Raw genomic sequence first — 12,973 nt, 5'->3', positions numbered from 1 at the left:
CAGGAGCCTTCGCCTGAAAGGTCCATCGCCTGTCTTCACCGCCAGCGCTTTGTCACCCGTATTCGCCGCCAGATACCCCAGCGACTAGCTCGACAACTGCCCTGGTGCAGCTAGCCTACGACTGCCGCCTACGCCTATGCCATCAGGTCCGTGAGCTTTAGCCCCAGCTCCCCATCGGCTGCCCCCACAGCCATCCGCCGCCCTGCAACGACTCCCTCCAATGCCTCCACCTGCAATGACTCTCTTCAATGACTCGTCCCGACTGTGCTTCCATAATACATCTTCCCGGCTCTGCATCATTGCTGCCCAATTACCTTTGTTTCAGCTAACAGAAAAAATAAACAAAGAAAACAAAATAAGGTTTGCAGGCAGATTTTGCCAGGAAGATCTGAAAGCTTGCAGGTGGTACAGGATCCAGGCAAATTTGGGAGATTTCTCAATTTCAGGACAAATTGATAAAATTGGGCATGTGGCTTTGCCTCCAATTTGGGGGTTTTTGAAATTGAGGTCAAAATCAGCAAATTGAACCTCTTACATTTGCAGAAATTTTGGGCTTCTGTGGAAATTGGCCAATTAGATACACATTGAAGCGATTGCAGTGCATAAAAATTGGGGATTTTCTGATTGGAGCATGTAATTGGGCATTACAGCTGCGATTTGTCGCGCATGTATACACATTGTGTGTAATTGGACAATTTGGTGTAGGTTTACACTTGCTTTGGTTTGCAGGCATACATTTGCATAGTACATTTAGTTGCCTGGCAGTGCACATTGGTGCTTGCTTTGCTTGCAGATATATTTTGTTGACATGACATAGAATGCTACAGATGTATTTGGTGTGCTCACCCAGGAGGACAAGGTGGATGGATCTAACTACTCCCTCTGGAGTTTCATGATGTAGCCAAAGGGCTTTGGGGCATCGTGTGTTGTGATGACACATGCCCACTTACCATACAGCCAGCCACGCCTCAAAGGGGAGGTCCTCAAAGAGCTCCTGATGTAGATCCTGCTCCCACACAAGAGCAGAAGAGATGGGACTCTAGAGATGCACAGGCCATGTCATTGATAGCCTTTTCAGTGAAAAGGACTATTATTCCGCACATTCGTTCATGCAAGACATCGAAGCTTGCATGGGACACAGGTACGCAACGAGGCAAGAGTTGCCTACTTAAAGAGGCAATTGGATCTTCTTTCTATGGATGAGGGTGACTCCATGGCAGATCATCTCACCAAAGTGAAAGATTTGCAGGAAGAATTGCTCAACATTGATGAGGTTATCCTAGACAGACAGATGGTCACCAACACTCTTCATTCTTTACCGCCTTCCTACTTGGGCTTTCACACCTCTCTCAACCTCTCAATGAGAGGAGGTGCTCTATTTATTTGATTACACATCTTGGATAAAGAAGGGCTGAATTCACAATGAAGAGAAGGGGGAAGCCTTTCCATCAAGGCATAACATCCAATTTCAAATTAAAAGAAGCAAGAAATCAGAAAACCATAGAGAATAGAATTTAAAAAAAGAGGAATTTCTAACTTACATGGAGTTTTGTGAGCTTTCCTTTGGCTTGAGGGATCCAAATTAAAAGAAGCAAGAAATCAGAAAACCATAGAGAATAGAATTTAAAAAAAGAGGAATTTCTAACTTACATGGAGTTTTGTGAGCTTTCCTTTGGCTTGAGGGATTGAGGGTTCTACTCTTGCTTGGATCAAGAGTGGCACCAATTCTTTGTAGAGGAAATACTCAAAAACAAGTGAATGAATTCAATGTTTTTGGCTCAGGGGAGGAGTAGAGTAACAGTGCATAAAACACTATTAACCTTTTACAAGGGGGGAGGCTTCTATTTATAGGAAAAAGTGAGCCTCTAAGCAAGCAAACCGATTCTAGAATTTTCCAGATCAGTTTGGTCACTTTTTGACCATTTTTAGGTCAGTTTAGCTTACTTTTTGGATCTAGTTGAAACAGGAGAGAGGAGAGATGAAAATATCTCATTATTTGTGAGTTTAAAACTCATCCACACATGTGAAATAGGCGCCTCCTTCATGAGGGAAATTCCCCACACTGAGGTGCATCATTTCCTCTAAATATCTCTTCTTTTTTAACTAATACCCTTGTCCTTAGTCAACTCTTCATCTTATGTGAGTATTTACTCATTTTTGTGAGATTTTTCTTTTATTTTTCAATTTATCTCCTCCCTACATTCGGATTAATCTTATTGATCCATAGGAACCTTAATCTAAAATTTTCAGAAAATCTGGACCCTTAGGCTAAGGCCTTTTGAACAGATTTTAATTTATTTCTAAAGCCCCTTCTGAAATTCTTTTTGAATTTCTGTATTTCAGGGGAATTTATTTTAATAAGAAGAGATATTTTCTATCCAAAAATACATAAAATATAAATAACCTTTCTCTAGAACATTTTTTCTCTCTAAGCCAAAATAGGTAGAAACAAGATCTTTTATTATTCTGAAGAGGGGATTGATTACAGGGGAAGATACTGAACATCTTGAGGGGCTGGGGGAGGAATCTTACATCCTACCCCACTTAAAAAACACGAGATGTCCTCATCTCACAGGTGGAGTATGATCTCTTTTATCTTCTTCTTCTTCTTCAATCACTTCCAGTGTTACTGCCTTGGAAGTGGACAGCCGATTTCGGAACAACTCTCTTTGACTTCCCTATTTTGAGGTAGAGGTCTTGCATTACTTTGGATTGAATTTGCGGGTTGGTTTGAGGGTCTACCCCACTGGGATTCCCCTGATTTTGGCAGATAGAAACCTGATTACTCTGGAAGGAAGGAGCTGGAGTCTGGAATCTTGATCCCTGATTTGCCTGCTGCCCTGAAAACCTTGATTCAAAAGGAGTTGGGCAATCCATACTGCGATGTCCAAATCCTTGATAGTTATAGCATTTCACTCCCTTGTTCAAGGGTGGAACCTCTGAAGTTGAATTCCAGGGGATTGAGTTTCGAGAAAAGGACATTTCTTCCATTCTAGAGGTTCCCATATCTTGGGATTGACCCTGCTATCTCTTAGGCGGTGGAAGGTTGGAATCACCTTCTGGAACTTCCCATAGCTTGGGCTTGACCCTGCTATCTCTTAGGCGATGGAAGGTTGGAATCACCTTCTGGAACTAAAAACCTTTTGAAAGGTGATGGTGCTGGCTTTGGTGGGACCTTGACATCAAAGGCCTTGGAGAAATCCTTCGCCATCCGCACTGCTTCGGCCATGGAAAACTGGCTTGGCGTTCTTCACCAAAATATTCAAAGGTTCGTTCAGTCCCCGAATGAATGTGGCCATCGGCTGTTCTTCATTCAGTGGTGTGGTTATTGTTGAGTTACAGTCCTTGTCTCCTCATTTGAACCTTGTCTATTTTTACCATTGAGTGGAATTATAATATGCCAACCATCCTCTCCCCTAGGAAATAGAAGAACGTATAACAAAGGCATATGTGAGTGGTTTGACCAAAACATTAAAAACAAGGAGATAAAGGAAGGAGATCTTATGCTTGTGTATGGGGTCTATTGTGAGAAGAAAGAACTCAAGTACACCAAAAAAGCACCATATAGGGTTTGTGAAGTTACACTGCAAGATACTATATGTGTTGAGACCCTTGATGGAGTTGAAATTGTGGGTTTTCATAAATGTAGTAAATTCAGAAAATACTATGATCCCCTCACAAAAGAAGCCTTGCATGCTTCCCATAACCATGACAAAAAAACCACCAAGAAACATGCTACATTAAATAAAATCCAAGCCCAAAAGGAGGCATGAGCAAGACAGACCCAACTTCAACAAGGTCGAGAAGCAAACCTCAGACCTACTATAAAAGTGTATATTGGAGAGGTATTGGATGATAAGGAAGAGTAAATTCCACCTCTTAGGAAACCCATTGAGTTACCTAGCCCTTACGGTAAATATTTCTACAATGCCATGCTTGACAGAGGTGCTAGTCACAATTTACTGTCTTTTGCTTGCATGAAATAAATTTGGTAAGCCTCAACTTGAAATGTCTAACCTGAGGGTAGACAGCATAAGAACCAAGAATACCAAAGTGCTTGAGTTGCTTAAAACTATCATCTATGGTGATAATGGGCACTTGATTGGTAGCTTTTTGGTCATGCCTATAGGAACATTAAAGAGCATGTTGTCTTGGGATGAGCATGGATGGGGTCGAGCAGCTCTACTCGGGTTTGTACTTTAAAGAAGCAAAGAATCTTGTCATCCCACACAAAAGCCGAGACTCCTCCAGCCATGGGTCTAGATAATGCATAGACCATGTTCAAATGAGGAGCACCTGACCAATGACTTCCATCAAATATATTGTACCAAAGAATATTATTATTTGTATAGAAGTAATACACTACATCCTTGTACACCACTGCTGTTGGCTCTCCATCCACCACATGCGGACTACTTTCAGGAATTGTGCCATTCTTCCATGTCTCTCCCTTCTTCTCCCAAATCGAATATGCAAGTCTATTATTAGAACTTCCACCCTGACCTGCAAAACATCATCTTCATCACATCTCTCTCAAGGAAAAATGTTTTATTTTCAAAAAAATGCCTCATTTTTATTTTATCTTAAATTGATCTATTAACAATTCTATTCTTGTTCATAGAGATGCAATAGAACTAGATATATTTGTCACATTCCTTTGTGCATGGGGTTTGATTGTTGGACAATCTGACTTCATATTGTGACATGCTTGGGTCAATTATAATAAGGTAAATCATGAAATCAAACCCTTCCTTAATGTGCATTTAAAAGGAAATGTGAGTATTATATTTAAAATGGCAGGTATAATGTATTTAATGGACAAACATGGCAATGCAACCAGCTGGTGTCAACAACAAGCTTCATAACAGGAAGCCCATCTGCAGTGCTTTTCAAGAACTTGATTCACGCGTTTATTACCAAGGATTTGGAGCGACTGAGAATGTGATGATGGAGAGTGTGTTCAATCCAGCAACAGAAACGTGGGTTCAAGATGGAAGGCAAGTGCCGAACACGCAGCGCATGTCAAAGGGTCCATCCACAAAGGTGGTGGATGGAAAACTCGACTTGTTCCACCAAGATGAGAGCGAGGGGAAGCTTTATGTGAATGTGAGTGGCGATGGCAAGGAATGGGGAGAGGATACACTGCTGGAGGATGTGAATCTGACTATGGGGCCAACATCAACAACTTTCAATAATGAGCTCTATTTCTTTTGCTAGAGAGGGGAACTATGGTAACGTGACAAATGGGGAACTATGGTACAGAAAATTGGAGCTAGCGCAAGGAGGAGGAGGAAGTCTTGAAGGGGAGGGTCCACAAGGAGAGCCATCACTAGGTTATAGTGAAGGCTACAAAGGGTATAGGGATTTCGCCGAGGATGCACGTCGTTCGCTCTGGTGTACATAACAAAGTTGCCTCTTCTTTTTAATGTGTATGCAGATGAAACTAGGATGTGCATGCAGTATACTGACCCAAGCTTTATCCATCTTCATTTCCCCACTATGTTCTTTGTTGAAGGGACTTATGATGAAAGGGTTGTCAGCAATAACACAAGGCACTTTTGTTCATTCTCTATATAGTTAAAAAAAAGCATTCACTAGATAATTTCCTAGATATAAATGAACATATCTAGGAAAAGTGCAAACTAGAGAAAATGAAACACTTTCCTAGATAGCTAACTAGGAAATACAATTCATGGATTTTTCTATATAGGAAAATTTATTTATATAGTAAAAATTTCCTATATATGTACATAGGAAAAATTTTCCTATATATGTAAATTTATCTATGTAGAGAAATCCATGCTTTGTATTATCTAGGTAGCCTATCTAGGAAACTGTTTCATTTTCCCTAGTTTGCACTTTTCCTAGATATCCTTATTTGATCTAGGAAATTATATAGTGAATCCATTGTATCTATGTCTAGAGAATGCTTATTAGCTTATCCTATAGATAGGTTATGCAAGTGAATGAAAGGTGGGGTGCCCAATTAAGTGAGGTTTTCTTACTGAAGGTAGAAGCAACCATGCTAACACGATTTAAATGTTCATTCATAGCTGGTACTGTATGTTAAACTCTGTAAGAGATCAATGGTAATGAGCTGTCATGACTGTGGTCATGTTGTGCCGAATGTGAAGAAAGTTATCAACGCTCTTATCATGCTAGAGGCTAAGGGCATTTAGCATCCATCATGCCCATAGCTTGATTGAGTTATCCACACAATGGCTTACAGTCTATAGATAGACAAAAATGTATCCAAAACAACGTAGGAGACAGACTCCATCTTTCCATGTGTCAAAAAACAAGGCAGAAAAGATGACAGGTGTAAGCTTAGAAAAAAACAAGGTAGAAAAGATGGTAGCTGTAAGCTTAGAAAAAGGAAGTAACATACCTTTCCCCATCCTGCTAAGAATTTTGTCTGCATGTCCAAAGCACCGAAAAAATGCCATATGAAATTTAGAGGTCAGAAAAACTCATAAACTAGAGAGGAATTAATAAAAGCATAAGCGAGAATACAACTCAACTTCAAGGTCAAGCCAACATGAAAAACCCTTTAGTGAATGAGCGAAATCCATGGCAAATCAAACCACATATGAGCTTATGTAGAAGTGAATCAAGCTGCCAAGTTGTAAGCCAAGATGTGGTGTAGGATTAGCAAGTGTCATTACAGTGGGAAGTAATATTTTCTCCAAGCTGAAACATGTAGTGCCCATCTTTGTCATCTTCACACCAAGGAGGGGATTGAGTCCTAGGCAACTCCGTTCACATAGGCATTCAGAGGAGCAGGACTGGACCTTGCTAGAGCAAAAGTGCCCCCTTCGTCATGCCTTTCATGCTCCGTAAAATGATGCCCACTGTTGGGAATAGGCTCGGCCTACACAAACCATCCAACGTCCATGTTCCACCATCATAAACATACTCTTTTATAATGAGACCCTTAACCATGAACAAATCAATACCAGCATATTTAATGTTGATTAAAACAAGCCATCGAGAGACATGCCTACTATTGATCTACAGCAACAAACCAAATCCCACCTTCTTCATAACATGGGGCATTCAAAGATCTGTCTTAGGACCAAAATGGTGCCCAAAAGTACTCGTGATCAGTATAGCACAATCAAAATCCCTTGTCTATAATTTGCCTCTTCATTGGGCTTGGCTAGCGCGGCTTGTGTTTGTTGGAATGTCAGATGCATTGACATGGCCTGATGCTGGAGGTTCCCACCTACAACATATCCAATCTAATCAAGAAAATGAATCGTTGAGAATTTTACAAAAAAAATTGAAGACTGCAAATTACAAGGTTCAAATACGCACAAAAAGAAGTCACAGTTGTTGGATGAACATCGATAAAAGCATCTCCCACAGTTCCTTTCTTTCTGTGCTATAAGCAAGGAGCATACTTGCTGACAGTGGCACATCACTGAGCCTTTACATACTAATGATGCATCACAGTTATCAAAAGATCATACATGTTGATGAGGTCAATGTGATGACTTGACTGACCCTGTATCTCCCAGTTTCACATAGTTCAATCAGCTCCTTTAGAATGGAGTTACCACCTCCGACACAACCTGCATGCAAAACATGAGTTAACAAACACAAGTCACACATCTAAAATGTTACAGGAACACATACAAGGTTATTTTCCCAAAAACCTCTCTTCTAGGTGCAAATGATTCTTGAATGGTTCTGGTCTTATTATACAGCTAAACCTTCAATACACTACTTTTCAACGGGTTTTTGGCCATCAATTTTTTTTTAAAGAATGTAACTTTATCAGCACATCTGTAAAGTTCTTTGTGTGAACCATTTTCCACCAATAACATGGGCCCAGATGTTAAATGGGTTTCATGACATGTAGCATAATAATCTAGACATGTGGATATTAATAAAGCCTCTGAACATGGAAGGCAGATCTGGGCACAAGGCAACTCCTTTGAGGCTTGGCAAGTAGAAGGGAATGGGCTGCCTGGCTTCCTCATTCCCCAAACCAGATTGGTTGGCTACAATTGTTGCAGCCCAACCAGCGAGGTCAGTTGGCCAGCCCCCTCTGCTACTCATTCTCACTCTTATTCAACATAGCCCCCTTACTCTCAATGGGTCTTGCTCGTAGACCACCTATGAAAGCCCTTGGATCCCTCCTCTTAAACCTGGGAGTTGAAGGCATGCTGACTTTGGTCAACAAGCCAGACTGCTCCTTCTTGTGGTACACACAAGACATGATGTATTAAAGAAAAAACACAACAAAAGGACCCTAGTAGAGAGGGTTTTACCTTTAAATGATGAGTAGGATCATGTTGCAGGCCGACTGAACCACTCTCATGCTACCATTGCCAGGAAACTCAGCATGATCTCCGTCTGCCCATAGCCGTAATTTGGTGCTTTGAACTCCTCTATTCCAAGAAATGGCGGCAACCGCCGGGACGAAGGAAATGTTTAGTTTTTTTTTATGCCAGGTACTATTTTTAAAAAATAGGCATTTTCTATCTACTAAACGACAGGAATTTGCTGCTCTTATTTAAGCAAAATCCGGACCTAACTGTTGTGTCAGTTCCATTGGTGGATGTATGTATGCAGGGCAAGTATGTATGGACATATGCATCTATCTACATGTATGAAAGGGCATATGCATGCATGTATGTATGACTTTGTATGTACTGGCATGTGCGTGCATGCATGCATATAGTATGTATGTTTGTCTATGTATTTAGGTATGTGTGCATGCATGCATATCCGTATGTATGTATGTATGCATGCATGCTCTAAGAGCACACAACTGTAAACATTGGAAACAAGCGCTTGCTTCACCTAAAGAAGTATCTTACCTGTGCGAGAGTCTCGGAGACTGCCATGTGCCATGTACTCATAGACAAGCATTTGATCCCCTTCTGACCAAACTGAGACAAGATTCTTGTGATGTACACGCGAGAGTGTGGTGAGAGTTGCACGTTTCCCATGCGAACCTGTATTACCCTCAGATGTTGGGGCAGTTTTCCAATAAGAAATTGAGGGACAAGCACTCGGATCTTTAGCCCATTTCTGCGTGTTCTATTCCCTAGCCATGCATCACTATGATAATACCAACAAAAAAACAACCATTATTATCAAATCTGAATGCAGTTCGTTTGTCCACAGGATTGAAAGGAAGGAAGTGAACTTCCTGAATGCCTTGCCCAGCTTCTTTTGGATCAGCAAGCATACTTACAATAGCTTTGTCTATAGCATCCTGCTCCAGATCACACAAGTTATGGTAGTTACATATTAAGGAAAGATTAATGTTGATCAGCATATACTGCACTCCCATCCATCTCACCTGATTTTCAAGAGGGGAAGCCTGAGCTGCAGTCAAAGCTGCAGTCAAGAGGACAAGCTCTTTGTTTGCTTTGGGCGAAACAACTTCAATAAGGTTTCTATCCACTATCAGCTCATTGAGAGTAAGAGTACCTGTCTTGTTAGAGCAGAGAATGTCCATTCCAGCAAGCTCCTCAATTGCAGTCATGCGCTTTACAACAGCCTATTAGCATCACAGCGAGATGAGCTAACAGCAGTTGAACTTTCTACACTTTGACTGTTGTCATGCTTTTTACTCTTTCAGCAATTGACTGTACAAGTAATGCATGATGCTACCCCTGCGCTCTGCAGAGAGGTTTAAAGTGCTCTGTCATGCGCACAAGGAAGTGCTCTATTAAAAAAAGGAGACAAACACATATATTACCTGGTTGGAGCTAAGAGCATGGGAGCCAATGGTCATGGTGACAGAAAGCACAGTGGGCATGGCTATGGGGATTCCACCGATAAGCAAGATGACCAGGTTTTCAACGCCCATGTGGTAAGGAGTGTGCTGAGTGAACATCACAATGGACTCACCCATGATGCCCATTAGGATGATAAAGAAGCAGAAGTTTCCAATTTTCCTCAAAACCTCCTGAAAGTGGCCAGGATTCTGTGTGGTGTCAGTAAGGTGGCATGAATGCCCCATGAGAGTGAATTTTCCAGTGGCGATAACAAGGGCGTCTATCTGTCCCTGCTTCACAACAACAGAGCCACAAAAGGCCTCATGGCCGGGATGCTTCGTTTTGCTGGAAGGCTCTCTCCTGTCATGGCGGACTCATCAAGCAGCAAAGGATCACCATCTAGCAGCCTACAATCGGCTGGCACAATGTCACCAAGCTTGATGGCGACAATGTCTCCGGGTACGACGATGGCAGCCTCCACCTCCTGGGGCGTGCAACAGAAGGCATGCTTATACAGTGAGGGGAATGGAGTGAATTCAATTTACAGACCTGTGTTTGCTTCTCATTGGGAAAACACACGCTCTGAAAACAAACAGTAGCACTAAACCTCTTTTAATTTGTCTTAATCTCTACCTGATATAGTGGCCATCTCACAGGACACGAGCACAGGCAGCGAGGCACTTCTTCATGATCTCATCCGTGGCCTTGCCCGCGTGACGCTCCTCAAGGTAGGAGATAGTGGCATTGACAAAGAGGAGGAAGACGATTCCGACAAAGTCTTGCCAATCGGTGTGGTTGCCGTTGTCCAGCACGATGGTGACGACGGCAGCCATCTCCATGACCCATTAATATGCTGCTTAATTTGTGTAGGTTCTCCTGCTATTGAGCTGGTGAATACCTCGTTTCTGTGCTTCTCTACTTGATTTAAGAGATCTTGATAGTTCGATCCATGAACATTTATAATGTTGCAAGCCTCTGCTTGTTTCTCCTCTCCCTTTGCATCTTGCATTAGAATGGAGAAATCAATGCAAGGGCAAGAGGTATATGGTGATGATACAGAGTGCTTCTCCTCATGGCTTTTAATTATTGGGCTTGAGTACTTGTAGGCTTCACGCTGATGCACTTGACCTTGATTCTGCTTGCTGCTTTTGCTTTCACCGAATCTTTGGGGTTCTGGTATGACCTTCTGCTTCTTGATCGCCCTTTTAGAAGACCCAATTTCTCTGCAGCCGTTCGCATCCTCCTCTTTTAATTCAAAAATCGAGCTCTCACAAAGAGACCAGGTTTCATTGAAATGCACGAGCTTGTAGAGGCGATGAAATATGACAGGGACTGGAAGAACTTACGAAGCTCGCTCTCCTGCTTGATCTCCTCCAGCTTGTTTGGCCCCATCTGCTGCTGCAGCCTACGCGCCGCGTCCACTGAAGTCAGCCCTGCTTTTGTACAGTCCAGGGTGAAACACCTCCTCCATAGCCACGCTCTTCAGCATGTCACCAGCAACAGAGTGCGCATCCTGGTTCTTACCGTTAACTAAGATTAGCCGAAAGTTAGGGTTTTTTTCATTATTTTTAATAAAAAATTTACACCACACACCCTCTCTCTCTCTCTCTCTCTCTCTCTCTCTCTCTAACCTCTCTCTCTTATCAACACACTTTTTTTTTTTTGTAAAATGAAGAAATTATATTATGAAACATCCAGTGCTCAAGAAAAGAGCCTATGCCCTATCCATCAGAAACAATAAAAGAAAAGCTGAATACAAGAAACATCCAAATCTTCCTCATGTAAGGCATCATATAAGGACTGCCGCAATGAGGCTCGCAAGAACTCATAAGGGTGCTGAAGGGGTGAATTCAGATATGCATGATTTCGCTATAGGCAGAGGGTCCATAAGGCCCAGTATCTGATCCAATGGAAGAAAAGAGAATACTGTGACAAAGAAGCTGATAATCTGCCAAACATCCAGAAAAACCTGTAGAACTTGTGTGCAGGAAATCTGAGAGATAAAAAATAGGAGATCTTGTCCAGAAGGTCTCTGGAATATGAACAAAACCACAATAAATACGGAATACTCTCAGTAGTATGATGACATCTTGGACAAAGAGGAGAGGCAATCCTTCTTTGAGCCAATTTCACTCCCACTGGAAAAATACCAACAATGCATCTCCAAAGAAAGAGTCTCTGCTTCAATGGCATTTTCAACTTCCATATCAATGTCAATTTTCCTTTCCACCAAGCTAAAGACTTATTCAGATGCCAAAGAGAATTAGCATGATGAGCAATCCATGGAAGAGGTAATATCAATCGATAAGCCTGTATGGAAGTCAATAGATGCAAAGGCTGAGAGGATAATCTTGGACTTGAAGACTGAAGATGCCAATCTTGAAGCCTGTCTCTTACATCCACCATATAGGTCTATGATGCATCCCAAGATTGTATTATTGGCATGATGTCGGAAAAGAGAGAATATGCCCTTGAGTATCTACCACGTCGTCAATGAACCGGATGCCCAACTTCATAAGATTGTAAGCTCTGATTGGTTGTTGTACAGCAAGGGGAGAGTAAAAAACAGCACTCCAATGTAGGCTTTCCATTCGAAGCGAGAAAGCTATAGAAGCAGGATGGGGATACCATTTGATGCGAGAGAGCACTTTCTTCCAATCCTAAATCAAGGAAGTAGAAAATGGACAACCAGGGATTTTACCTTGAAATTTGCCAAGTATCTAACCACACAAAATTGCCAACATGATAGACCAAGGCTGCTCTTGTTGAAAAAAGGTTTTGAGCATAGTGATCTTTCTTGCCAACACATGAAATTTGATGTTTATAATATTCAAACCATCATGCATTCTTGGTGAGCAAAGCAGGTCCATTTTGAGCAACCTTAAAGCTTTTTTATGAAGCGTAGTTTTCCAAAAAATCTCCATGGCTTGAGCAAAGCAGTTAAAGCTTTTTTATGAAGCTTAGTTTTCCAAAAAATCTCCATTGTGGTGAGATGAAGACAAGGGCTTTGATGGGTGCAAGTAGTGTAGAAGAGGGTGAGTGGTGATATGGGGATGCCAAAGAGTTTGGATGGGCCATCATCAATGGCTAATCATGGCTATAGCTCATGCACGTGAAGGGATGTGTGCACGTGACGACCCTTCAACCATCATCCATCTCGGTGCCTATAGGTGAAGCTTTCGGTTGCCTACACGTGAAGCTCTCTCTTAATTGTAAGTAAAGCTTTGTGGATCACA

General features: G+C 41.8%; 1 pseudogene across 1 annotated transcript; it reads right to left on the bottom strand.

The window, feature by feature from the left end:
- Nucleotides 1-6,458: 6,458 nt before the first annotated feature.
- LOC147640196 (plasma membrane ATPase 4-like) lies at nt 6,459-11,129 on the bottom strand (annotated as a pseudogene). Its single transcript, XR_015269920.1, has 10 exons — nt 11,084-11,129; nt 10,447-10,982; nt 10,287-10,346; nt 9,719-10,221; nt 9,317-9,517; nt 8,829-9,229; nt 8,277-8,396; nt 7,318-7,574; nt 7,036-7,225; nt 6,459-6,871 (listed from the first exon to the last, which is right to left on the bottom strand). The product of XR_015269920.1 is annotated as a plasma membrane ATPase 4-like (transcript).
- Nucleotides 11,130-12,973: the final 1,844 nt, after the last annotated feature.

The sequence above is a fragment of the Cibotium barometz genome, chromosome 3 (genome assembly GCF_041138505.1).
Source record: "Cibotium barometz isolate CiBa-2024 chromosome 3, ASM4113850v1, whole genome shotgun sequence".
Classification (NCBI taxonomy): domain Eukaryota; kingdom Viridiplantae; phylum Streptophyta; class Polypodiopsida; order Cyatheales; family Cibotiaceae; genus Cibotium; species Cibotium barometz.
The sequence above is the reverse complement of the archived record's forward strand: the minus strand, read 5'-3'. Positions and strand labels throughout refer to the sequence as shown.